The sequence below is a fragment of the Bison bison genome, unplaced genomic scaffold (assembly GCF_000754665.1).
Source record: "Bison bison bison isolate TAMUID 2011002044 unplaced genomic scaffold, Bison_UMD1.0 scf7180017864351, whole genome shotgun sequence".
Lineage (NCBI taxonomy): Eukaryota > Metazoa > Chordata > Mammalia > Artiodactyla > Bovidae > Bison > Bison bison.
The window spans coordinates 1,479,147-1,485,031 of NW_011494923.1; positions in this window are offsets into that span (position 1 = coordinate 1,479,147).

Genomic DNA, 5,885 nt, shown 5'->3' on the forward strand with positions numbered 1-5,885 from the left:
TCATGTGGAAACGAGTTGCCAGTCCAGGTTCGATGCATGACGCTGGATGCTTGGGGCTGGTGTACTGGGACGGCCCAGAGGGATGGTATGGGGAGGGAGGAGGGAGGAGGGTTCGGGATGGGGAACACATGTATACCTGTGGCGGATTCATTTTGATATTTGGCAAAACTAATACAATTATGTAAAGTTTAAAAATAAAATAAAAAAAAAATATATATATAAAGAATATTGACAATGTATACAATTCTGACCTGAAGTTAACCCTTGAACACATATAAAATACCTATGGAGAGTGTTTATTGCATTCAAGTACTTCCGTTTTCAGTGTTTGGGGACAGGGAGAATAAATATGTAAATTTAGACATTTTAATAAGCATCTGCTAATTGCTTTCAAAAAATAAATTTGTGGCTAATTTTGTGTTTTTCCACAGATGTATGGATGACTCAGAATATAGGGTGGGGGAAAATTAATGATTCCAAAGGAAAATGTTTTACTTTCCAGAATGTAAATCAGGGAATTTACTGTCCAAAACTTTCCATTACTTAAGCTATTTATTACAGAGAGTATTAAATAACATGAGATAAAAGTGACAGAACAGATTTTTTTGATAAGTCCACACTATTTTAAATAGTAGCTTCTGATAAAATGATGTAAATCTAAAACATCTTGAAAATGAACTGCACTATTTCAAGTAGCCGAGACCAAAAATGAGACATCTGCCAGAGAGTCAGAAAAAGAAAGAGTGACAAGATCAACAGAAGTTGAGTGCCTGCAAGTTGTAAAACATTTTACGACATGATCTAGATGTTATGTTTTTTTTCTTTTTTTAAGTGAAAGATGGAAAGCAATTCCAGCATACCATATTTCTGGCGTGAAGGAAATTTTTAATAGTCTCAACTTTGAAGCCATCAAAGTGAGAGATTGCATATCTGTAGTGGTATCTTCAAAAAGGAAACGAGTCATTTTTTTTTTAATAAAAATCTACATCATTTGACAATGTGGAATAACAGATATGGAGCAGAGAAGGGAGTCTTGCAGTTAATACCCAAGGAGGAGGTGCAGAGGATAAGAGTCAGAAGTTTAGAACTTCCCATTCTGTTCAAGATCCCTTGACCTCTGCTAATTGCTTAATGCAAACTGTTTGTTTCAAAAGTTCTTGTATATCTCACTGCAATCAGCTACGAAGTAACCACAGTTAAGTTACTCTGTATAAACATAAGGCAGATACTATAAACTCCTTAGATTCCCCAGGTCCTAAAATTATTCTAAAATACTACAATAAAAATGAAACTATAGAATTGTCTTCCAGATCTTTCCTCTGCAAAAGGACACCACCACTTTTGATAGCATAACTGCTGCTTCTAATTAAAAACCTTGATCACTGGAAATTATCTCTGATTATCATTGACTGATTATTTCTGCTGAAACTCTTTGTCTCTAAACTTTAAAGATTTGGCACCTTGCCTTACCACCATGGTGGTGATGGTTTAGTGGAAAAGTCATGTCCGACTCTTGAGACCCCAATGACTGTAGACCACCAGGCTCCACTGTCCATGGGATTTTCCAGGCAGGAATAATGGAGTGGTTTGACATTTCCTTCTTCAAGGGATCTTCTTGACCAAGGGATTGAACCTGGTCTCTTGCACTGCAGACAGATTCTTTACCGACTAAGCTACCAGAAAAGCCCTGAAAAATTTAAACCCACTGAAGCTGCTCCTATGTAATTGTCTCCTTCTAGCTTTTCTGCTCTCTGTTTAGACAAGGTGGGGATTTGAACCCTCTGATGAGAATATTCCAGTTTTCTTGGTTAGTCTATCTCTCAATTCAGTTCAGCTGCCCAGTCAAGTATGACTCTTTGTGACCACATGGAATGCAGCACCTCAGGCTTCCATGTCCATCACCAACTCCCAGAGCTTGCTCAGACATACGTCCATCGAGTCACGATGTCATCCAACCATGTCATCCTCTGTTGTTCCCTTCTCCTCCTTCCTTCAATCCTTTCCAGAATCAGGGTCTTTTACAAGGAGTCAGTTCTTCACATCAGGTGTCCAAAGTATTGGGAGTTTAGCTTCAGCATCAGTCCTTCCAATGAATATTCAGGTCTGATTTCCTGTAGGATGGACTGGTTGGATCTCCTTTCAGTCCAAAGGACTCTCAGCACCAAGAAGACCAAGAAGTCTTCTCCAATTGATGTTCAAAAGCATTAATTCTTTGGCACTCAGCCTTCTTTATAGTTCAACTCTCATGTTCACACATGACTACTGGAAAAACTATAGCTTTGACTAGAGGGATGTTTGTTGGCAAAGTAATGTCTCTGCTTTTTAAAATGCTATCTAGGTTGGTCATAACTTTCCATCCAAGGATCAAGTGTTGTTTAATTTCATGGATGCAATGACTTTGGAGCCCCCCCTCCTCAAATAAAGTCTCTCACTGTTTCCATTGTTTCCCCATCTATTTGTCATGAAGTGATGGGACTGGATGCCATGATCTTAGTTTTCTGAATGTCAAGTTTTAAGCTAACTTTTTCATTCTCCTTTCACTACCATCAAGAAGCTCTTTAATTCTTTGCTTTTTTGCCATAACAGTGATGTCATTTTCATATCTGAGGTTATTGATATTTCTCCCAGCAATCTTGATTCCAGCTTGTATTTCATCCAGCCCAGCATTTCACATGATGTACTCTGCATATAAGTTAAATAAGCAGGGTAACAATATATAGCCTTGACATACTCCTTTTCCTATTGGGAACCAGTCTGTTGTTCTATGTCCAGTTTTAACTGCTGCTTCTTGACCTGCATACAGATGTTTCATGAGGCAGGTTAGGTGGTCTCATATTCCTATCTTTTTAAGAATTTTCTACAATTTTTTGTAATCCACACAGACTTCATATCTGGGCTGGCAGATCCAAGCCATTTCCACTAACATTGACTGATATAGAATACTTCAAATATGTGCTTGCCTTCTTCCTAAAAGTTCAACTGTTTTCCTCTACCCTCATTGTGGTTATGTAACTCAGTAAACAGAAAGCTGGATCAAGGTAGCCCTGGATCCTTAGCATTATTTGTAGCAGAAGGATGTCCATTAAAACTACTGATGATGTCTCTGGACCCCAAGACTTTCTTAAGCAGCTTCTGATTACTCCACCCACCACTGGTGCATTGTTTAAGTCAAGAGCAAAAAATAATGACTTCATTATCCCTTATCCTATCCCTTAAAAGGGATAGAATTATTAAATATTCCTCATAGTAACCTACAGTGATTTAACTTAGGTTTATTGACTGTAAATTACTTTATACCCTAGAAGAGAATGATGAATATTTGGTACTCATAATATACATGAAAAGTTAACAAGTTAAATTAAAATTAATTTTGAATATTAACATGAAGAGGTACCAAAATGCAAGAATTACAAAATACTTCCCTCAGTTAGCTCACAATTTTGCCCATATTTTATAGTCTGGATCATGATATGTTCAGTGAAAAATGAATAAATATTCAATAAATCCTCCTCATATAACAACTCACTAAGCTAATTTAAGCAGTAGTTGGACTAATTAAAAAGATGTTAAACAGAAGATATCTGTTTAGGTTTCTCACAATCCCATTCTGAAACTGATTACTTTACTCAGAAGATGATCCCAGAAAACTTGATAAAAATATGGGAGCATGGAACTGGAGGAGAAAAGCCAATACGTTACTGAACTAGTAACCACTGCAGGTAACAGGAGCTAAGGTTTCAAACACATCTTAAAATTTCTCTCAAGATTGTGAGGAAACGTGTGTATTTATTTATCATTTCCATTTGGTTAAGATTATTTCTAGATCAGCGTTCAGTAAAAGGCCAGATAGTGAATACCGGGGGCTTTGCAAACCACGTGATCTCTGTCACACTATGCAACACTGCCATTGTAATATAAATAATCAAACAGACAAGTGGTTAACAAGTGCCTATTGCTGTGTTCCTTTATTTAGTAAAACAAGTAGGGAGCTGCATTTGGCTTGAGAGTCATGTCTTGACAACTCCTTCCTCTTCTAGACCATCCATCACCCTGCACAGCATAGCAGAAGGTGATCTTGCAACCAGAAAACATCCTCAGACAGAAAGATTCAGGAAGCCATGGGCTTCTGTGGAAATTTCCATAGTGGCTTCTTGGGAAATTTAAAGGCTATGTGTAGTAAAGATCAAGAAGATAATAAAATTTGAAGTCAGAAAAAGAAATTACTTAAAAGAAAACTAGCTGCAGAACTATGTTGCATTTTAAATATCAGGATAAAGGGGCATCTAAATATTGTTGCTGTTTAGTCATTAAGTCGTGTCTGACTCTTTTGCAACCTCATGGACTGTACCCACCAGGCTTTACTGTCCATGGGATTTCACAGGAAAGACTACTGAAGTGGATTGTCATTTCCGTCTCCAGGGGATCTTCCCGACCCAGGGATCGAATGTATGTCTCTTAAGTCTCCTGTATTGGCAGGTGGATTGTTTAATCACTGAGCCACCAGGGAAGCCAATCTAAATACTGGATGTGTCATAATGTTCATTCAGGGTTTTCCATAAGATATTATGGATATACCCAAGTGAACTTGTTGGCCAACCCAATACTATGTCAGAAGTCTCAAATTATTTTATTTTAAAGATAAATCTCATTATGTTGTACACCTTAAACATGTTTTATGCCAATTATATTTCAATAAAATTAAGTCCTAGATTATAAGGAAAAGACTTTAGATCTTTTTTATCCCAAATGATTAAGCTATAAAATTATTCCTTTTTGATATGTATAATCATATGAACACTGTGTAGGAAGAATGTTTCCCAAAACAAAACAAAGCACAGCAGCTATTGCCTACTACTTTGTTCTTTATCCATGCCATGCCTAAATAGCAACATTGCATAAGAGCATCTCTTATGTCTGCAGTGACAATTGCAGATGCTCTTATGTCTGCTGCTGCTGCTAAGCCGCTTCTGTTGTGTCTGACTCTATGCGACCCCATAGATGCAATGACAATGCAATTCTTCCTTGAAAATAATACATTTTCAATAAATGTGTGGGGTTTTAAAAACATTTTAAATCAGATAAAATATAAATTAGTTAAAGATAGTGTAATTAAGCTTGAAATCCAACATCACCTTACCGAACCTCAAATATAAGTACGTGTAACCATTTTGAAATTTGTTAGTCCAAAACTGCAACTCAAGAAACTAAATTATCACTTTAGAAAAACACTAAAAATTACAAATGATTTACTTTTTAAAATTTAGCATTCATTTTATAGGTATTTCACATTCATATTACATGTATTTCACAAAGTAACACTTAAAAAACAAGGACGCACACGTATGTTCCAGGTCAACCAAATAAAGGAAAGCTGCAGAGACGTAATTTGGGAAATTTTTAAGACATATAAATAAGATGTTTTCATTTTGTGACTTTTCTAATTTGATTTTCAGTTAAGCTGTACCTGAAGAACTTTGACTTCTAACTGTATCTTTATTGAACATAATTTTAAGATAAATGAAAGATCAAAACAAAATGTACGTAAGGTAATAGCTTTTCTACTATAGTTTTAGAAGACTGTATTAGAGTTCAGTCATAACCAACAATATTATTGCCTCATAAAAAGCCCAGTAGAGCTAGACTATTATCCCGATTGTGGCGCTATAAGACTTGATGAAAAATGTGTGCAATAACTATGAATGTAAACATGCAAGTGTATTGGATTTTTCTTTTCTTCCACATCAAGGGGTAGAAGTAGCAATATAAGATAAAAAGAATGAAAAAGTAAAGGAGTCAGATGGATGAACCATAAAAACATAACCTAATAGCAAGTATTACAATGTTGCTGTGATACCTTAATAGAGGAAAATACTGGTGTTCATAAT